The sequence below is a fragment of the Pinus tabuliformis genome, chromosome 3_2 (assembly GCF_031772625.1).
Source record: "Pinus tabuliformis cultivar Carrire ecotype Pingquan chromosome 3_2, CPIR1, whole genome shotgun sequence".
Classification (NCBI taxonomy): Eukaryota; Viridiplantae; Streptophyta; class Pinopsida; order Pinales; family Pinaceae; genus Pinus; species Pinus tabuliformis.
In genome coordinates, this window is record NC_142302.1 from 854,788,824 (window position 1) to 854,812,719 (window position 23,896).

The 23,896-nt window shown below is 35.3% G+C and overlaps 1 pseudogene; it reads left to right on the forward strand.

Annotated features, from left to right (window-relative positions):
- The window catches only part of LOC149183356 (UDP-glucuronic acid decarboxylase 4-like), a 98,586-nt pseudogene that overhangs the window by 17,590 nt on the left and 57,100 nt on the right, over positions 1–23,896 (forward strand).

Genomic DNA, 23,896 nt, shown 5'->3' on the forward strand with positions numbered 1-23,896 from the left:
TAAAATATTTCTATGTTTCCTGACATGTGGTTGCTACACACTGAATCTAGATACCATATCTCACCCTGTTTTTCTTGTGCTACATTACAAGCTAAAAACATGCTATCATGGTTCTGATTTTACCTTGTGAAATTTACACTTGTTTTGTTACTAATGTCATATTGCTTCTTTCTACATTCATTTACATAATGACCATACTTCTTACAGTAATGACATTGAACTTGAGATTTATCATACCTCTAACCTTGTGCCTAATTTTGGCTTGGGCCTTGACTTGGATTTTGATTGTTGCCTCTTCCATTTCAACTTGTTGGGCTGATTCTTCCACGTCTGTGGGCTTCTTCCTCTTCCTCTAGCATATGATCTTCCTCAGCTTCAACCTTGACCAAATGATACTTGTGTCTTGAAGGCATGCTCCAATGAGGAGCTTGTTTCTCTATTCAGTCTATGTTCATGAGAAATCAGTGATAAATTAAGATCATCCACTGAGGACTGTGAGAGATCCTTTGTCTCTTTTATGGCCACAACAATGGCCACTTCTCAAAACTTTCTCAACTATTCTTCTTTCTTCAAGTGTCTCACCATGAGACCTGATTTTAGTAACCAACCCACTTACATGTGTAAAAAATGAGTCTATATCTTCAGACTCTTTCATACAAGGTGTTTCAAATTCTCTCCTCAACATTTGCAACTTTGTTGTCTTGACTTTTGCCATGCCTTGGTAGGCTTTCTGCAGGGTGTCCCATGCCAGGTTGGACTTCATTGTTGTTGTAACCCTTGGGGAAATACTTTCATGAATTGCTTGGAAAATATAAAATAGGGCTTTTGAATCCTTCTTCCTGTTGTCCCTTAACAAATATTTTTCTTGTTGAGATAAGGCACTATATGCTGCTGCATCCGTTGGTTCTCAAATACCATTCTCCACTAAATCCCAAATGTATTGAGAAGAAAACAGGGCCTTCATTTTAATAGCCCAATAATCATAATTTTTTCCATTAAACAGAGGTATTTGAGGATTAGTCAAGCTTGTGCTCGATGTTGCCATTTCTAAGTGTTAAAAAAACTTTCTACCTGCTGGTAAATATGATAAGAACAATCTGCCCTCAAAAAAATTCTTACTGCTAGTAAAAACACTTGTCTTCACACTAACAATATTTAACCTACTTTGATACCATGTTAGAAAATTTTAGGAAATTTAACTTTCGTGGAGGGTCAGAGAGCTATGACTCTCACGAAGCTACTTTCACGCAACTAGCTTCACGCAAGGTAGAGCTGATTTCATGCAGCTACCATCGTGCACCTTGGAGCTATTTCACAGACTTGAATTTCACAAACGTGGAATAACACACAGTGAAACACAGTAACTATTTTTTTCACGCACCCACCAAAATTTGCTCCATCATTTTATCCCCAGAGACTTGCACTCTCTTTTTCTCTAACTCTCTTACCCTCTAACTTATCAAAATTAATTTTACATTCATATTTAACTCAACATACAATTTTACATTTAATTCATGACAAACAAAAAATAATTAATATGATGTTGTTGTGGAGTGTGATTAGAATCGCACAGGTGTTTCTGGAGTGTGGGAAATAGTTGATGAATGAATGCTTGTCCATATCTATTTACCAAACTACTTTAACTACTTTAAATTCCTTATTGTGTTTCGGAATGGTTCGCGCCTAGCTTTAGTCCTTCAATCTTCAAACAGGGAAGCAACCTGCACAAATATGTTTGAAAAGTATGGGTGCTATCAGGCTGTTTATTGCGGTGGTTGGGATTATTATTTCCAACCAAAAGGTGGTTTGACTCCAAGCTCTACTTTGTACACCCTAAGAATCCCAATTCATGGAGAGCTAACCCAGCGTTAATAAAGAGGTAGCATAATGCATATACCTATAGGAGCTAGTATACCAATACAAGGTTATTCTAGCAATCTTTGACTGCGACCTATAGATTGTTTGGTGTGATTTTGACTCACCATAAAATATCGAGCATATTTCCTTCCTTTGACCAACCTTGTAAATGGACATACACCAACCATGTCCTAGTTCTATTGGTTAATTTTACATCTCCAATGCTATTTAGAATGATGAACTACGGAGTTTCAATTTGACGATGTGGTGGGAATAAGTATTTTATTATTTTACTTTATTTTGAAAATTTCTTACTGAGAAAAAGGTGGGCTTAAATGAGAGCAAGATGAGCAACAAATCAATTCCCCAATGGAAACCAATGCAAATGATGGTCGATCCAATTCATGGGGACCTAGACAAGGAAATTAATGGATTCCATTGTAAGGTTTCCAAACGCATAAACATATGCAATGCATCTCATATTTGTTAACCCTAGTTTTCCTAAAAACTCCAAAAAGGAATACTATATTGAGTTATGTGCTCAATTTACTTTGTAGTTTTCAAAGTATGTGAAGGTAATCTTGGCATTTTGTGATTTTTATCAACTTCCATACAACTTAGGAGATAGAGTTCGAGCCTATGTTCCAAAGTGGGTTTCTCTGTTAGTTGGTAAGGATGAATTTTCCAAATATTTTCTTTCTTAAAAGGTATACTTTAAATTATTATAAATGTGATCATTTTTCAAATATATAATCACCTCTAAATCTTAATTGACCTGTCAGCAGGTTAACATATCAAAGAAAGCTGACGCGCAACTATAGTTTGATGCAATAATTATTTTCTTCATTTTTAGAAGATATTGAGAAACATGCCTCAAGGTTAAAGTTTAACGACATAATAAAAACTTCTGCTCAAGTTAATGAGATTGGAGACCTAATGATTCCAAGATCCAAAATACAAGGCTAAATTTAGTAAAATTGGAGATTATATCCAATATATGCAGGATCATGCTTCAATCTAGAAATTTGTTGAGTTATGACCCTCTAAAAAGGCTTTGATTGGGTGGATCCAAAATAAGTGGAACTGTCAAGGTTAAATAGAATTGGAGTTAGTGGAAAAGGATTTTTTCATAGCCATTTTCTTTACCTTAGAAGACAGGTCAAGGTTTTTTGAAGGAGGGCCATATTTTTTCAACAATGTAAGGCTCTTCATGCAATCAGAGAAAGAGTCATATATCTGGATAAGGGGGATTTCCTTGCAACCCTGGTGTGGGTCCAACTATTTTCTCTCCCTAGGGAATATTGGGAGGAGGAACCCTAGAAGACATTGCAAATTCCATAGGAAACTTTGTCGAAATATTGGAGGCTACCAAGAGAGGGAGGTACACTTCATATGGATATTTTTTACATGAATATATACCAGCCCCTCCCAACCTCCATAGGTATTTACTATTACAATATTGTTTGGAAGTAGTCCCTAGATTATGAACAAGTCCCATTTTATTGCATATGTTGTCATCAATACATACATCTTATTAGGGATCGTTTGATGAATAGCCAAGAATTGTTTGAAGAAGACCCTTCTCAGAAAGAGCTAGTTGATTGAGGAAAAATATCCTAAATAAGCAAAAATTTGAGTCCCAAGGCTCCCTCAAATCATGACCATATCACTAGATTTGAAAATACGTTTGAGTCTCTCTCTTCTCTGAAGGAGTATTTAGAGCAAGCCAACATTTATTCAAGCATTCAATCAACGTAGAGTAAACCTCATAACCCTATAGAGGTCATGAAAAAGTATTTTGAAGCACATCAACAACATCCATTACCGAAAACCATGATTAGCTCCCCTTTGGAAGACGCTGAAGAATAAGCCCCACTAGAAGTTGTGGATATGGAAGAATGGCATGAAAAAAATGTGAAGAACATGCCAGTCTTGAGGCTAGGACTTTGTATAAGGCTTATCTTCGAATAAATAAATTGGGTGCAAGTTGTTAACAATCCAGTCTTGGGGTTCATACGTTGGATTTCAGGGTGGCCTCTAGGAAAGACAAATAAGCCAAAAAAGAAGTCATAAGAGCAATAAGGTTCAAATCCAAGAAAATGATAAACAATTAGTCAAATCGCGATAAGTCATGCAATGTTAAAGACTCCCCCTTAAAATCTAGAATCATCACATAGTTTTCTATGTGAATCATAGCAGAGTGTTCTTTATTGTAATGTTTATCCTAATAGCCTTTTTATTGTGTATTGATCATAGACAACTTATTAACCTCAAATATATCTTTAGATTTAAGTTTTTCTGAGATAAAAAAGTTGAAAATAATTAATATTATTATGTATTAATGGAGAAATGGTTACACAAGTTCTAACGTATCTCCTTAGTTTAGGATTTGTTCCTAGAGTGTAGGAGTTTGGTTGCAACTTCCTGATCTCTAGTAATGTACTTAATGATGTAATTGCTCATTTGATGAAGGTAGAGTTTATAGAGAGAGTTCTCTTTGTTTGAGTGCAGTCTCCAGGTGCGGTACTCACCTGTGAGTTGTAACTCCTTCTTTTTCAATTCAAGTCTGATTTTTATCTTGGTATCAGAGCATAGAGTAGGGATAGCCTTAATTTGTTTTTTAGGATGCATCAATGATTACAAAACTATAGTGGCAGTGGAGTGTACAAAACCATTCATTGATTCAGGTGGACTGCAGTAACACCTGAAGACAGGTCTCAGATGACTAATCATCTCTGAGCGGAAAATAGGGTTGGCGCGGTTTCATCGCGAACAGTCGCGCCATTTTTGAGTAGAACGAAGGGTTGGCGTTGTTTATTAAGGAACAGTCGTGCCATTTGGCGCGGTTTTCAGAGCGATAGTCACGCCAGCACGCCAGAAAGTGCTATTGGTGCAGAAAAGCATGAAAAAAATGTGAAGAACATGCCAGTCTTGAGGCTAGGACTTTGTATAAGGCTTATCTTCGAATAAATAAATTGGGTGCAAGTTGTTAACAATCCAGTCTTGGGGTTCATACGTTGGATTTCAGGGTGGCCTCTAGGAAAGACAAATAAGCCAAAAAAGAAGTCATAAGAGCAATAAGGTTCAAATCCAAGAAAATGATAAACAATTAGTCAAATCAAGATAATTCATGCAATGTTAAAGACTCCCCCTTAAAATCTAGAATCATCACAGAGTTTTCTATGTGAATCATAGCAGAGTGTTCTTTATTGTAATGTTTATCCTAATAGCCTTTTTATTGTGTATTGATCATAGACAACTTATTAACCTCAAATATATCTTTAGATTTAAGTTTTTCTGAGATAAAAAAGTTGAAAATAATTAATATTATTATGTATTAATGGAGAAATGGTTACACAAGTTCTAATGTATCTCCTTAGTTTAGGATTTGTTCCTAGAGTGTAGGAGTTTGGTTGCAACTTCCTGATCTCTAGTAATGTACTTAATGATGTAATTGCTCATTTGATGAAGGTAGAGTTTACAGAGAGAGTTCTCTTTGTTTGAGTGCAGTCTCCAGGTGCGGTACTCCCCTGTGAGTTGTAACTCCTTCTTTTTCAATTCAAGTTTGATTTTTATCTTGGTATCAGAGCACAGAGTAGGGATAGCCTTAATTTGTTTTTTAGGATGCATCAATGATTACAAAACTATAGTGGCAGTGGAGTGTACAAAACCATTCATTGATTCAGGTGGACTGCAGTAACACCTGAAGACAGGTCTCAGATGACTAATCATCTCTGAGCGGAAAATAGGGTTGGCGCGGTTTCATCGCCAACAGTCGCGCCATTTTTGAGTAGAACGAAGGGTTGTTGTTGTTTATTAAGGAACAGTCGTGCCATTTGGCGCGGTTTTGAGAGCGATAGTCACGCCAGTGCGCCAGAAAGTGCTATTGGTGCAGAAAATCAAGCCTTAGTCGCGCCAATTTCATAAGAGCGTCGATTTTGTTTTTGGCGCGGATCTTTTGACGTCGAGAAGCGCCAAGCCTCTTTCTCTGTGGAAAATCTGCAATTTTTTGTAGATTGGCCTTACTCAGTGGTGGCACTTTGAAATTTCAGATTTGTTCGGTGGCAGTAGATCGGAGTTGCCCGGTGATGGTGCATTGAAGATCCTGATCTACTCGGTGGCAGTAGATCGGAGTTGCCCGGTGGTGGCGCATTGGAGTTCCTGATATACTCGGTGGCAGCAGATCGGATTTGCCTAGTGGTGGCGCATTGGAGTTCCTGATCTATTTGGTGGTAGCAGATCGGATTTGCCCAGTGGTGGCACATTGGAGTTCTTGATCTGTTCGGTGGCAGTAGATCAGACTTGCCCGGTGGTGGCGCATTGGAGTTCCTGATCTGTTTGGTGGTAGCAGACTGGACTTGCCCGGTGGTGGCGCATTGGAGTTCCTGATCTGTTCGGTGGTAGCAGATCGGATTTGCCTAGTGGTGGCACATTGGAGTTCCTGATTTGTTTTGGTGGCAGCAGATCAAACTTGCCCAGTGGTGGCTCATTGAAGATTATTCATCAAAGGATCAGAAATTTTATCAGTTCAATATGAGTAACAGTGATGAGTACTCTCTTAAGCCAGAAAAGACGTGGTCTATTATCAGGCCAGTAGATTATTTGCTCAGGGAGTAGAGGCTGCTGTTTATTTTGATAGGAATCGCCATCGCATCGACTTTCTTTATCTTTCAGCCTGGTTTTTTGGCTTCTAATGTTAATGAAAATGGAAGGTTTGTGCCTAAAAAACCTCATCGGGTTTTTTATGAGACGCCTATTTCTTGGTTTTCTCAGTATCATTCGGGTTTGAGGGTGAATTCTGGGGCTAAAGTGCCCCTAGGCTTGAAGAGAAAGTCCCTACGAGTTGTCATGACGGGTGGAGCTGGATTTGTTGGTAGTCATCTACTTCATAGGCTCATGGCAAGAGGCGACAGTGTTATTGTTGTCGACAATTTCTTCACAGGAAGGAAGGAGAATGTTTTGCATCATTTTGGAAATCCGAGGTTTGAACAGATAAGGCATGATGTTGTGGAACCCTTATTGTTGGAGGTTGATCAGATCTACCATTTGGCTTGCCCCACTTTCCCTGTGCATTACAAACACAATCCTATGAGGACTATCAAAACAAATGATGTGGGAATCTTGAACATATCCAAACTTGCCAAGCGTGTTGGGGCACGTTTTCTGCTTACAAGTACTAGTGAGGTTTATGGAGATCCTCTTGAACATCCTCAAACTGAAGCTTACTGGGGAAATGTTAATCCCATCAGAGTCCACAGTTGCTATGATGAGGGTAAGAGAACAGCTGAAACTCTGACTATGGGAGAAAATGTTGAGGTTCGGATTGCTCGAATTTTCAATACATACGGTCCGCGAATGTACCTTGATGATGGTTGGGTTGTAAGTAATTTTGTTGCTCAAGCTTTTCACAAGGAGCCTTTGACAATCTATGGAAATGGGCAACAGACACGGAGCTTCCAATTCATTTATGATATGGTTGAAGGCCTTATGTGACTTATGGAGGGAGAACATTTTGGTCCTTTCAATCTTGGGAATCATGGGGAATTTACAATGTTAGAACTAGAACAGGTTGAAGAAGGAAAGGATGACTCTAACAGTGATTGGGACATTCCATTGCTAATGGAAGAAAATAGTGAGGAAGATGAAGAGCAGGAGGAGAAACAAGAAGAATAAGTAACAGGAAATGTAATCAATAATGCAAGCCCAAAAAAGGCTGAAATAGACAGATTTGAGGTAAGTCCCCTACCAAGGAGATCAAGTAGGAATACTCGATTACCTTCTAAATTGAAAGACTATGCATTACTGTCAAAGTTTTTAAACATTGTAGAACCTGCAAATTATGAGGAATCAAGAAAATCTGATGCATGGAGGGCTGCGATGTATGAGGAAATAGAATCAATAAATAGAAACCATACTTGGGATTTGGTTGAATTGCCTGAAGGTGAAACCCCCATAGGATGCAAATGGTTGTATAAACCAAAAATAAATGCAGAAGGGAGTATAGAGAAACTTAAAACTAGACTGGTAGCAAAGTGTTACTCACAGCAAGAGAGAATAGATTTCGATGACACCTTTGCTCTGTAGCCAAATTCAACACCATTAGAATGTTAATTTCCTTAGCAACAAAACACAAATGGCAACTACACTAGCTAGATGTTAAGTTTGCATTTCTAAATGGTGACTTGAAGGAAGAAATTTATTTAGTACAGCCTAAAGGTTTTGTGAAAAAGGGGTAGGAACATCTTGTGTGTAAATTGAAAAAGGTACTTTATGGTTTAAAACAGGCACCCAAGTCGTCGTATGAGAAAATTGACTCATTTTTTGTACATCATGGCTTTCATAGGAGCTTGAATGATCCAAATCTGTATACCAAGTTTAATAAACAAAGGCAAATTATTTTGATTTCATTGTATGTAGATGATATGATCATAACAGGGAATGCTAACAATCTGATCAAAGAAAACATATGTCACAAGTGTATGAGATGGAAAGACTCCGGACAAACCTTTCTTACACAAGGGAAGTATGCCAGAAGCTTACTGGAAAGGCTCAGAATAGAGCAGTGCAGATTAGCAGCAACACCATTACAACAGAACTTAAAGTTGAGCAGTGACGACGGTACTAAAGAGGTGGATGCAACCATGTACAGACAGCTAGTTGGCAGTTTGATATATCTGACTACAACTAGACCAAATTTGGCATATTTTGTTAGTGTGTTGAGCCAGTTCATGTCAAAACCACTCAAAAGTCACTGGATCGTAGCAAAAAGTGTGTTGAGGTATCTTAGTGTTACTAGTAATTATGGCATTTTGTACACTAACACTTCTGATGTTATTCTAGCAGGTTTTTTAGATTCCGATTGGGCAGGTAACTTGGATGATCGAAGATCTATCACAGGTTATGCATTCATCATTGGATCCAGGGTCATATCATGGAGCAGCAAAAAGAAGAGCATTGTAGCACTGCTTCATCGAAAGAAACTACTGTCAAAAGAGATATGTGCTGAATATTGTAAAACTTGTGATAACATGGATGATATGTTTACCAAGACTCTTGGGTGTTTAAAGCTTGAATTGTTTAGAGGGATGCTAAGAGTTCAGGATAATCCTTTCTCCATTAAGGAGGGGAGTTGAAAATTTATTAATATTATTTTGTATTAATGGAGAAATGGTTACACAAGTTGTAACGTATCTCCTTAGTTTAGGATTTGTTCCTAGAGTGTAGGAGTTTGGTTGCAACTTCCTGATCTTTAGTAATGTACTTAATGATGTAATTGCCCATTTGATGTATGTAGAGTGTACGAAGAGAGTTCTCTTTGTTTGAGTGCAGTCTCCAGGTGCGATACTCACCTGTGAGCTGTAACTCCTTTTTCAATTCAAGTCTGATTTTTATCTAAAAAAATATATACTTTTTTCTAATTAATAAAACGATCATTTTAACATTAAAAATAAATATATTTTAAAATTTAATAATTAAAATTTCAATAAAGTAAAATAAATCCTAAAATTTATATTATTATTTCATTTTCATTTACTATTTTACTTTTATATTTATATATTTTAATATAATGATTTTATTATTACTCACTATTTTACTTTCCATTTTTATTAAAAGTAAATGTAGCTTAAGTGGAGGAACCTTGGAATCTAACAATTTTTATATTATTTCATATCACTACAATTGCCCACGGAGCTGACCCGGGTTCTAAAAAATAATAAATTAATATGTTAGGATAATATTCTGACTTATTTTATTTTTTATTATAAAAATTTTGATGGTCGTAAATTTTATTTTCTTTGAATGATAAAACTAATCATAAGTTTTATTTAGATGTATGGATTTTGCAATTAAATTTTTAAATTTTAATTTAATTATCAATAATTATTAAGTACATGATAAGAATTTAAGATACATGAAATATTTTAAAATATTTATAGTATTATACATAAATTAAAAGATGAATTTTTCTCCAAAGTGGTTATATTTTTTTCTCTTTTAATTAAATGGATTAATTAAAAAAATGTTATATAGCCAAACTTCATATGAAGTGACATATAGTTTTTTGGCATGTGGTATTCATAAGCATGGTATTGTAAGAAAGCCTATTTACAGAATAAGAATCTCAATGGCAAAAATTGAATAAATATCCATGGTTAAAAATCTTGTTCCATGTTTTTTCAAATACATAAATGTTTAACTTATATATTAATTCTTTTTAAATAAATAATTTCTATAATTATTATTTTTTAGCAACATGAGATTTATGGTTAAGAACCTTGTTCTGTGTTTTTTTAAATGTATAAATGTTTAGCTTATATATTAATTTTTTTTAATTGATATCATTGTACTGATTAAATCAATAAAATATTAATAATAATAATTCTTTTGTTTTATGAATTTTAAAATCAATTATTTATTTTAATAATTTATTGTCGTTTAAAAATTATTTATTTTGAAAATTTTAGTAAGTTTTTAAGTATTTGTTTTTTCAATTGTAGTAAAAAATTAAAATGTTATTTAAATATTTAGAAATTTCCATATTTTAACACTGTTTTTTAATTAAGAGGAGAAAAAATATATATTGGTTTTAATTATAAATAAAATTTTACAATTAACAAACAATTTATATTTATATAATTAAAATTATTCATTTAATACCATCATAAAATTTATATTAAATTTTAATTTTGTTTCGAATAAATTTACTAATTTACTGCAATCTCAGTCTATGATTGTGGAGGTGAATCTAATCCCAAATAAATCTACAATAGAGAATGGACAAGGTGACGGTCTTATCTTTAATTTCGAAGAGTTTTCGTTGGGAGTCAATCTTATTAAATTATGATAAAAGTGCTGCATTGGGGTTCATTATTCATTGCTGGCAAATCTGTTTTTTTATATTCTATTTCTTGGAAATTTGTGTTTTGGGGAGATGAAACCGATGGGTTTTATTCAGAATTTTACTTACTCATAAAATGTAAGATATTTCTTAATGCGGAAGACGTAAATTGGTTTTTGTTAAATATAGTTTGGTTAGATTTTACATTTAAACTAAATTATATTAAATGGCTTGAAAAGATAATTGTTTAATAAATTAAATGGCTTGAAACATAATTATTTAATAAATTAAATGGCCAGTAAAAATCTAAAATCTATAGAAACACATTTATAATAAATTTCAAAAACACTTATTTCCTAATAAATTTCATCACCAACAGACTTGTTGACAGTTATCTGTTAATAATATATGATTGTCAACATTTCTGTTCAAGAAAAACGTAATCAGATTAGTTCTTTTCAAGTTTAAATATAAAAAACTTCTTTAAAAATAATTTAGGTAACAACATCTCATGTTTTCCTTTTATGACTAAACAACAAAACGATTCTTTCCAATAGTATCCCATATCTAGTTTAGTGTTTTTCTTAATTTATTTAAAAATCAGATAAACTTTTTTCTTTAATTTTTTAATAAAAAAACATTACTAACACAGCTGTATAGTACTCAAAATTAAGATAATACTTATTTGTAGTACCAAGGATGTTGGAATGTAATTTCAACTGCAGTAACAGTTGAACAAAAATCGCAAAACCGCCATTGAAGTTCCCCACCATCTCCATTTCCTTCATTCGCAATGCATTCGTGTGATGTGACTAAATCGCATATCGCTATCGCATATTAACTTGTTGCACCCCTGCTTTGCCCCGATTGCGATCTGATCGCATATCGCAAATCGCATGATTCAACGGTTATGGCAGCAGCGGCACATCTTTTCTCTTCCGCCGGTGCGATGTTGCGATGGACCACGCATTAAATTCCGATAAGATATTTTCAGCCTTGAAGGAAGAGAAATTAATTTATCCCCATGTGAAGTAATTAATGATATTTACCGCGGTTGGTAAATATAGGTAAGATATTTTTATTATCTTATTGTTTAAAATCAAATATGTTTTTTAACATATAAATGTAATGAACAGCAGTTCCTTTTTCTTATGTTGGAAAAATGTTAGAAGAATGTTAGAGAGTTTATAAAAAAACAGAGTATTGAGTTTTTTTAGTTATTCCAGAACTGTAGTTCTGAAGAAGTTTGTAATTCATTTTTATGGTTAATAAAAATAGAGCTTTTCTCCATATCTTCTTTTTCCAGATTTATCTTATTTCTTTGTGTTAAGTTGAGGAATTTTTCTTCCTCTATTTTGTTCGAAATTATCAGAAATTTTCATCATGGTATCAGAGCTGGTCTAGGCACTCAGTGAGTCAAAAACAGAGTTTGTTTTTTCACTGTAGGAGTTGTAAGAAGCTTATTGAGCAGATTTTCTCCAACAGAGAAAGTCTTTTGCTTGTTTTGAATTATACAGTCAGTATCTCTTCTTTACTTATACATGTTAAGATGGCAGATGCTGGAACTGGTTTGAAAAATTCCCAACTACTACAGTTTAATGGGAAAAATCATAGTTATTGGTCCATAACAATGAAAGCATTGTTTGCTTCTCAAGGAATATGGGAGATGGTTGAAACTGGCTATACTGAACTTGCAGATGCAACAACATTCGCTGCTTTAACAGTAGCAAAAAGAGATCAGTTGAAGAGTGACAGGAAGAAGGATGCCAAAGCCCTCTTTTTTCTCTTCCAATCAGTACATGAAAGTGTTTTTCCACGGATTGCAGCAGCAACAAAATCCAAGGAGGCATGGGATATTCTCAAAACTGCCTATCAAGGCATGGAGAAGGTGAAGACTGCAAAGTTGCAGATGTTGAGGAGAGACTTTGAAACACTCAACATAAACGAATCTGATACAATAGATTCATTCTTCACTCAAGTTATTGGGTTGATAACCCAGATAAGATCTCATGGTGAGATTCTTGAAGAAAGAAGGATTGTAGAGAAGATCTTGAGAAGTTTACCCTCAAGGTTTGAAGCTATTGTGGTAGCAATAGAAGAAACAAAGGATCTCTCACAGTTCACAGTAGATGAACTGAGTGCTTCTTTTATGTCTCATGAACACAGATTGAGTAGAGGAACAGATTCCTCTTTTGAGCAAACATTCAAGACTCGGATGTCTTTTGGCCAAGGAAAAGGTCGAGGCAGAGCAAATAACAGAGGTCATGGAAGAAGCCAAAACAAAGGCAGAAATAATCCTGTAAGCATAAACGGAAGGAGATACAATCAGAGCCAAGATGAAGGTTCAAACAAACAGCAAGCTCATGGACAAAGGTATGACAAATCCTAAGTCCAATGTCATTATTGTAAGAAATATGGGCACTATGCCAATGAATGTAGGAAAAAACAAAATGACATGAATAGTAGGCAGAATGCTAATTTTGCAAATGAAGAAGATAAGAATCCAAAGATTGTGTTGTTAACATGTAACATTGCACAAGACAAACAAGAAGATTTTGGGTTCTTGGACTCAGGTTGTAGTAATCACATGACTGGAAATATTGAAATGTTTGCCAACTAGATGAAAATGTGAAATCTGAGGTAAGAACAGGAACTGATAGTAAGATATCTGTCAAGGGTAAGGGCAGAGTCAGTATTCAAGCAAGAAATGGAGAACAGATGATTGTGCCAGAGGTATACTATGTACCTGGTCTGAAATGTAATCTTTGAGCATTAGACAACTCATTAACAAAGGTTACAATGTGTTCTTCAAAGATGATATATGTACAATCAGAGACATACCTCCAAGTAAGAAGATCATTGCATAGGTGCAGATGACCAGCAATAGAATGTTTCCTCTCAAACTCAGGGCAGATTTGAAGGAAATAAGAACTATTGCAGTTGTAACACAAGAAGTCTTTCAGGAACAAGTGAAAGATGAGAATTGGTTGTGGCACTTGAGATTTGGACATCTGAATTTCGGAGGCTTGAATCTGTTGCACAGAAAGGGAATGCTAAAGGGATTGCCATTGATCGAGAAACCGGATAGCCTTTGTGAAGGTTACATCTTGGGCAAGCAACACAAAGAAAGCTTTCCAGCAGGAAAGAGTATAAGGGCAAAATCACCCTTGGAAATTGTTCACTCTGATGTGTGTGGATCGATGCAAATACCATCATTTGCTGGAAATAAGTATGTTTTAACTTCCATTGATGATTACACCAGAAAGACATGGGTGTATATGCTGAAACAGAAGAGTGAAGTGTTTGAGAAATTCCGCCACTTCAAAAATCTTGTTGAGAAGCAGTGTGGGCATTATATCAAAGTGCTCAGAACAGATAGAGGAGGAGAGTACATCTCCAAATACTTTCTGTGTTTTTGCAGAGAGAATGGCATACAAAAGCAGTTCACCGCGAGGTATACACCTCAGCAAAACGGTGTTGCCGAAAGGAAGAATAGGACCATTCTTGACATGGTCAGAAGTATGCTGAAGGCAAAACACATACCGCATGAGTATTAGGCATAAGCTATCACTTGCGCAGTTTACATCTTGAATAGATGCCCAACTAAAGCTGTCATGAACAAAATACCAAAAGAAGCATGGAGTGGTCAAAAGAAAATTTTCGCTCACATGAGAGTATTTGGTTGTGTAGCATATGCACGTGTACCGGATTAGCTAAGGAAGAAGCTTGACAGTAAGGGGGAGAAGTGTGTCTTTATTGGCTATTGTGATGAGTCAAAAGCATACAAACTCTATAATCCATCCACCAAAAAATTGATAGTAAGCAGAGATGTGTAGTTCATTGAAGATGAAGCTTGGGATGGAAGCTTAGAGAAGACAGTGAATGTGAAGACAATTGTGTCTCACGAAAAAGAAGAGGAAGGGACAACAGCAAATAGTCCTTCCTTGGTGGCTCCTCCTCCACCACAGCAAGTACAACAAACCACACCACAAGCTGGAATTCGAACAACCTTGAGAAGTGAAGGAAGTGTTTCTCCAAGCACACCACAGGGATCAGAAATACCCTCAAGTTCAGATGGAACTCCAAGCACACCAAGAAGACCAAGATTCAAAAATCTGAATGAGATTTATGAACAAGGAGAGGTAAGTAACAATACCGGTTTGAATTCATTATTCGCTTTGTATTGTCATGTTGATGACCCAGTTCATTTTGAAGATGCTTTAAATGAAGATAAATGGATTGAAGAAATGAATGAAGAAATTAGTGCAATGGAGAAGAGTAAAACATGGGAGTTAGTGGACCTCCCTGAAGGCAAAGATGTTATTCGAGTTAAGTGGGTCTATAAGACCAAAAGCAATGCTGAAGGCAAGATTGACAGGCACAAAGCAAGACTTGTTGTGAATGGATACAAGCAGCAACAAGGCAAAGACTATGACGAAACCTTTGCACCAGTAGCAAGGATGGAAACAGACAGAACAGTGTTGTCTATTGCGGCACAATGCAAATGGAAGATTTATCAGATGGATGTTAAATCTACATTCCTGAATGGAGTGTTAAAAGAAGAGGTTTATGTTGAACAACCTCTAGGCTATGAAGTTGAAGGCCAAGAGCATAAAGTCTACAAACTGAAGAAGGCTCTTTATGGGCTGAAACAAGCTCCAAGAGCATGGTACAGCAGAATAGATGCTTATCTGATTGAAAATAGGTTTGATAAGTGTGATGGTGAACCCACACTCTACATAAAGGAGAATGATGGTAAGATTCTTATTGTTGTTTTATATGTAGATGATTTGATTTTTACTAGCAATGATGCTTGTCTCATTTTTTATTTTAAAGCAGTCATGAAAAGTGAATTTGAAATGACTGACTTGGTCTTCTTAAGATATTTTCTTGGAATTGAAGTAGACCAAAGTGAAAATGGTGTTTTCATTTCTCAAGTTAAATATGTAGAAGTAGTGTTGAAGAGATTTAACATGCAGAACAGCAAGACAGCTATGAATCTAACTGTAATGGGGTTGAAATTGACCAAAGAAGACAGCAGCAAGGATTTTGATCCAAAATTGTACAAGAGCATAGTTGGCAGCCTTATGTACTTGACTGCAACTAGGCGGGACATTATGCACGCTGTGAGTTTAATCTCTAGATTTATGGAAAGACCGAAAGAGACTCATTGGCAGGCAGCCAAGAGGATTCTAAGGTATGTGAATGGAACGAAAGAGTTTGGTATTTTATACTCCTCTTCTGAAAGTTTCAAGTTGACAGGTTACACTGACAGTGGTTGGGTTGGAAGTGTTGATGATAGGAAAAGCACATCGAGATATGTGTTTCATATGGGATCAGGAGCCATCTCATGGGCTTCCAAGAAGCAACCAGTTGTGTCTTTGTCAACAACATAGGCAGAGTATGTGGCAACAACAATAGCAGCATGCCAAGTAGTGTGGCTGAGAAGAGTTCTCAGAGATTTGTGTCATGAACAAGAAAAGGGCACAACCATTTACTATGACAATAGCTCAGTGATAGCATTTTCTAAAAACTCTGTTTTTCATAAAAGGACAAAGCACATAGACACCAAATTTCACTTCATATGTGAATTGGTTAACAATGGTGAGATTGTTTTGCAGCACTGCAGAACAGAGGATCAGTTAGCTGACATCTTGACAAAACCATTGGGAAAGAAAAGTTTTGATCATTTCAGGAAATGTCTGGGTATGACTGATAACCCAGCAGTAGAAATTAAAGGGGAGTGTTGGAATGTAATTTCAACTGCAGCAACAGTTGAATAGAAATCGCAAAACCACCATTGGAGTTCCCCGCCATTTCCATTTCCTTCATTCGCAATGCGTTCGTGCGATGCGATCAAATCGCAGATCGCTATCGCATATTAACTTGTTGCACCCCTGCTTTGCCCCGATTGCGATTTCGCGATGCGATCTGATCGCATATCGCAAATCGCATGATTCAACGGTTATGGCAGCGGCGGCACATCTTTTCTCTTCCGCCGATGCGATGGTGCGATGTTGTGATGGGCCACGCATTAAATTCCGATAAGATATTTTCAGCTGTGAAGGACGAGAAATTAATTTATCCCCATGTGAAGTAATTAATGATATTTACCGTGGTTGGTAAATATAGGTAAGATATTTTTATTATCTTATTGTTTAAAATCAAATATGTTTTTTAACATATAAATTTAATGAACTACAGTTCCTTTTTCTTATGTTGGAAGAATGTTAGAAGAATGTTAGAGAGTCTGTAAAAAAAACAGAGTATGGAGTTTTTTTAGTTATTCCAGAACTGTAGTTCTGAAGAAGTTTGTAATTTTTATTGTCATTTTTATGGTTAATAAAAACAGAGCTTTTCTCCATATCTTCTTTGTCCAAATTTCTCTCATTTCTTTGTGTTAAGTTGAGGAACTTTGCTTCCTCTGTTTTGTTCGAAATTATCAGAAATTTCCATCAAAGGAATCCGATAATCGAGTGGAAAGACCACAACCACCACCTTCGAGAAATACTCCCCCATGCCTTGTATTACTAGAACATTTTTTTTGTTAATCGTTCACCCTTTAGGGAAGTTCAAGGGAAGAAGTCCTCTCCGGGGTCCAACCCATAACTTATTTAGTCCCAACAAATCTGAGCGTTCCACTGGCCCTCTGCCCACCTCAAAGAATACCCCAGGGGAAGTGTCGTGCCTCATGTCACAGCGGGGTGTGTAGCTGCTCATTTTCCTTTTTTCCTATTTCCAAATGTGTCCAGCCTCCCTGGCCTTCTTTGACTCTGTCATTTCGATATAATATTTTATCTCCAAGTAAAGAAAGATAATCATTTGCTTAATTGTTTGGTAAAACAATTTTCACTCAAGTTTTTTCCAAGTGAATTTTGGAGATTACAAATACACCTCTATGTTAGTAAAGTAAAATACAAATAATTTAGGGTAAGATGATACAAATTTATAAAAAAATTGAAAACATAATTATTTAATAAATTATTAATTATATAAATTAAATGGTTAACAAAAATTTATAGACCAAAATTTATAATAAATAAAAAAAAACTTGTTTTATTATACATATCATATTTATTAAGATTAATTAAAAAACTATAAAAATTAATTGGATGAGAACTTTATTTTAAATTATTATTATTAATAATAATTATAGAAGGAATTAATATATAAGTTAGATTTTAGGAAGTATCTAAAAAAAATATTTATTTCTACATATATTTAGTCTGACTTGATGATAAAAAATCTTAATCTATAAATAGGTTAGGCTTATGTTATAATATTATGGACAATATCAAGACTTATCCATGCTACATATATGCCTAAAAATTGATAACTATATAAAATAAATTATGAAACTTATTCATATAACAAATTTTCTAATTAACCAATTTAATCATAAAAATAGAAATAAAAAAATAAAAAGGCATAAGAAAAGAAAAGGGTAGAAATCACATAGTAATTTTTTTTGTCACCGCTGCTTTTAGAACCATCGCGTGATCAATGTAGAGGCGCTTAGTGGATATAATATAATAGTATTTAATTTATAACATTAATTAATAGGCTAAGGAAATATAAAGGAATCAAACATACCAAGTGAAACCTCCAACAAGAAATAGATTAAATTTTGAAATATATATAGAACAAAAAGAATTATCAAAATCAAACATTAATCAAGGAGCACAGTGAAAAGATAACCAAAAGAGTCAGTGTCTATTAATAAAAATGGAGTCAACCAGATTGTTGAATAAAAATAAATTAAATAAAAAGGAAAAAAAATAATACATAAAATTCAAACAAAAATAATCAAAGCAAGAGAGAGTAAAGAATCAGGGTCAACTACAAAATAAGTGGCTAAGGCTGTACAAATAAATCAAGGAGCCGAGAAAAATTAACCAAAATCAACATAAAATAAATACTTAAAAGATCTAAGAACAAGATGATAAGGATAAATACAAGCGCTAAGAAAGATGTAGAAAATAAAACCTAATTGTTAACAGTACGGCTTGAAAAATAAGAAGAAATATATATTTACAAAAGTCAAAAAAATAAAAAATTATAACTATTAGAAAAATAAGAAAACTATTAAAATGACCAAACAAAACAGAAATCCAATTTCTACTAATATTTTGTTAAAACAAACCTACCATTAAAACTCAATTTTGATTTGTGTATACTACCAATTACACACCTACCGTATAATATTTCGAAATAAAAGCGCCCGATGCAATTAGCTGTAGACGACGTGTGAACACTTTGGATTGGGATCACTTCCCACGGATACTTTATATATGCTTTCATTTGGTTATTGTGATAAGGGACCAGATTTGACGACGGTAAATTCACCTGAAGGTTCGTCTGGGCCAGCCAAAGTCGCTGTCGATTTGGACAACCTAAAAGGGAGACGAGAGTTCATGAGGTTGAATTGAGTTGAAGATTCGCTTGGGCCAAAGTCATTCTCAATTTTATGAGTGCGAATTGAGTTGAAGGTTCGTATGGGCCAGAATAGCTGTCGTGCATAATTGTTGAAAATTGCTACACGATTGAGGTGGGCCAAGCGGCGGCTAGGGCAAAAGTTTGGAAACTGTAAATACCACCGACCAGCAGAGCATTAATATATATATATATATATATATATAATCATCGTTCCTCGGTTGAACGAAACTCAGCATAGGACGTTCATTGGAAAACCAGTGGTTGCAGACAAATCTGTGATGTGAAAGAAAAACCTACAGCGTGACGCCACGATAATAAGGAAATGGCCACTTACCCTAGCCACTTACTTGGCCAAACAAATAATTTAGTGTGATTTTTGAAGATTTTTTGGTGGAAAATTTTAAGATGAAATTTTGATTTGTTTTATTTAAATTGGTTTTTGATTGTATATATGGATTAAGCACTTTGAAAAATTATTAAGATATTTTAATTGAGCAAGACTTACTCATAATAATTATGATTTCAATAAATTCTTACAGAATTTTAGAGAAATTAGACCTAAAAAACTCATCAGAAAAACTTCCAAAACTTCTTATTAAAACAAAAAAAACCAAAATCGGAAACGCTTCCACACCAAACTACCAAGTAGGCGATAGAGCATTTGTAATCCTATTTTTGGGTGATTTGGACGCCGTCAATAGATAGATGATGGAACTATCTGATAGTACGAATAGTGTTTAAGACAGTGTATTCCCACTATAATTAGTACTGTAGAGGTTAGTATCATGTCATGTCTTTGGCTTGTAGTTGGAAGAAATATTGAACATGAATATACATGTTCACGAACAGGTATAGAAGTAGTCCATTTAATAGTTGTCATTTGACTGAATAGCTTTACCTACACTAGTGCTGGTTTTTGAACAAGACTGAACAACCCATAGTAGAACAAATAAACAATATTCCAGCGACTTGGAGGGTGCAATGAACATCGACAAATTTTCAAACATAATTGGATAAAAGAGCTTATATGATTTAACGTTTTCGATGAATTTTTCATGGAAAGGTCAATGAATCTGCGAAAGATTGACTTTGATTTTAGAGGAGGCGAAGAAAGCGTTAAGCCTACTGTTGTTCGGTTAGCATGGTTAAAACGCTACCAGGAGAAAAGTTGGACTTTACATTCTTTTTCCTTTTCCTCACAACTTCGCTCCACTCAAGCGTTTACATCAGTGTCGAAAGCAACATGTAAAATTCAAAGTTTCTTTCTTATCGAAATGGTTTGTAAATTTAAACACATTAAAATGCTAAATATTACTGGTCAACCAAAGGCAATCTCCCTGAATCATCGCTCAACACGTTTAACGTTTTTGGAAGTGTTCCTCACCCAAATCCTTTTTAAATTTGCAGCATATTCGGTTGAAATAAAATAATTAAATATATATGCATACATATATGAATGTTTTAGTTGATTATTTTATTAGCCTATGCCTTTAAAACCTTGCCCATACATCAAAAATCTTTTAGACTTTGAACCTATGTTTGTTAGATATTTTATCCATAGCACTTTTTCTGTACCAATTAAGTATATAAACCTTTTGTTTTGACCAATCAGCCAAATGATCTTCTTATTTTGGCATTTTAAGAGGCAAAATTTAAGATAACAATAACTCATAGAGATAATTTCACCTTCAAATGAACTAATGCTACCTTTGCATTAACATTAATTATCAAACATTTTTGGCTAGGAATTTACTACTATGGGTCGGAAGGTACCGCTATACTCCTTTCCTTTGTAAATATGTCCGCCATATGTGTAAACATTTTTGCATGGCCTTACATGTGTTGCCATGATAGTGTTTTCTTAATAATATTCGTTGAATCCTATATTTGGTTTTAGCCATTGTACACAACGTTTGCATAGCCCCTACACCAGTGCTCTTTATGTCCAGTGATCATCAAAATTATTTGATATTGATGTATGTGTTCAGGCTCAGAACAACCCTTTTGAGTTGCCTTCTGTGCACAGTGCATTATGCCTCACACACAATGGTCTGCAGGAGAATCAACAACACAAAAAGGCACATTATTGTGCATTATCATAGCATTGTACCTTCCAGATAACCGCTACAGTCTATCAACAACACACCATGCCTGATCCAGTGCTTGCGAACGTTATTGCATTAGGCTCTTCAACTCAAGTATTTTGTTTTATTGGTTGGTTCAATTAACAGCAAATCACAATCATGAATCTTCAAATGCATATAATTTTTTTCATAGATAGTTTGCATTATGTCTCCTTTAGTAGAGTAGTCCATGGCCATTCCCCTAGTAAGATTACGTATCCGTATTCCCACTTTTTGTTCCACCTTCCATTTGAGTTAATGCAGTGTAAACAGTGCTAGAAAATTTAGGAAATTTAATTTTCGCCGAGGGGCAAACATCGATGACTCTCGCAAAGTTACTTTCGATGGGCGCACTGTGGAGCTGATTTAGCCTAGCTACTTTCGAGCACCACGAAGTTATTTCACAGACTTGGATTTCACGGATAACGCCCACCAAAATTTGCTCCACCATTTTCTCCCCAAAGATTTGCGCTATCTTTTTCTCTAATTCTCTTACTCTCTAACCTATCAAAATGAATTTTACATTCATATTTAACTCAACATACAATTTTACATTTAATTCATGACAGAGCAAAAATAATTAATATGATGTTGTTGTTGAGTGTGATCAGACGCGCAGGTGTTTCGAAGTGTGGGTAATAGTCATTGAATGAATGCTTGCCCTTATCTATTTACCGAAGTACATTAAGTGTTTAAATTCCTTAATGCATTTCGGAATGATTCGCGTGCTTCAGTCCTTCCATCTTCAAACAAAGACGCAATTGCGGTTGTTGGGATTATTATTTCCAACACTCCCCCTTAATCACAATTGCTGCCATTGACAATTCCCAAACAGTTTCTAAGATAAACAAAACTTTCACATGCCAATGGCTTTGTGAAGATGTTAGCGAATTGTTCCTGTGACCTACATTGCTTCAACACAATTTCATCATTGTTAATCAACTCTCTAATGAAATGATATTTAGCATCAATATGCTTGGTCCTCTTGTGGAAGACAGAATTCTTTGACAATGTAATTGCTGAGGTGTTGTCATAGAAAATAGTTGTTGCTCCCTCTTTGTCATGACGAAGATCCCTCAACATCCTTCTCATCCAAATTGCCTAACACACTACTGTTCTTGCTGCGACATATTCAGCTTCTGCTGTTGACAGTGACACTATTGGTTGCTTCTTGGAGGCCCATGAAATGGCTCTGGAACCCAAATGAAAAACATATCTCGGTGTGCTCTTTCTGTCATCGACATTGCCTACCTAATCAATGTCAGTGTAACCCACCAGCCTAAAATCACTTGTTACTGTGTACAAAACGCCATACTGTTTTGTTCCATTGACATACCTCAAAATCCTTTTCGCTGCTTCTCAATGTGTCTCCTTGGGTGTCTCCATGAACCTTGACACCAAACATATTGCATACATTACATCCGACCTAGTGGTGGTCAAATACATAAAGCTGCCTATAATGCTTTTGTATAATGTCGGATTGACATTGCTGCTGTAATTTTCTTTGCTCAACTTCAACCATATGACAGTTGGAGTTGGTGCAGACTTGTTGTTCTACATTTTAAACCTCTCCAAAATATCTACCACATAGTTTCCTTGAGAGATAAAAATTCCATTTTCTTTTTGCTTCACTTCTATGCCCAAAAAATATCTTAACAATACCAAGTCAATCATTTCAAATTCACTCTTCATGACTTGTTTGAAATCAGCGATCAGGAAATCATCACTAGTAAAAATAAAATCATCTATATATAAGACGATAATGAGAATCTTACCTTCGCTCTCTTTGATGTAGAGAGTAGGCTCACCGTCACATTTTTCAAAACCATTGTTCAACAAGTAAGCATCGATCTTGCTGTACCATGCGCGCGGTGCTTGCTTCAACCCATAAAGAGCTTTCCTCAACTGATACACTTTGTCTTCTTGGCCTTCTATCTCATAACCAAGCAGTTGCATAACATACACTTCCTCTTTCAACACTCCATTCAAGAATGCTGATTTTACATCCATTTGACACACTCTCCATTTCTGCTGCATGACAATTGCCACAACTGCGCGCACTGTCTCCATCCGCGCGACTGGTACGAACATCTCCACATAATCTCTTCCATGCTACTACTTGTATCCTTTGACAACTAGCCTTGCTTTATGCCTTTCAATATTTCCCTTAATGTTGCTTTTGGTCTTATAGAGCCACTTTACTCCAATGACATGTTTTCCTTTCAGAAGGCTCACTAACTCCCATGTGTCATTCCTTTCTATTGCTTCTATTTCTTCCTCCATTGTCGCAACCCATTTTTTTTCTTTGACTGCATCTTCAAGGTGGATTGGGTCATCTACATGAAAAAATAATGCATATAAGGAATTCAGACCAGTGCTACTATCAACTTCATCTTGCTCATAAATTTCATTTAAATTTTTGAATTTTGGTCTTCTTGTGCTTGTTGAAGATGGGCTTGATATGTCACTTGGTGTCGCACTTCGTGGTGCTTTTGGAGAAGCACTTGCTTTGCTGCGTCAAACAGTCCTATTATTTGTTTACGGTGTTGCTTGTTGCCTACTTTTCTACACTTGAATAGGAGTAGAGGGAGTCACTATTGAGGAATTACTTGTTCTTGTTAATTCCTCTTTGTCCCCATGT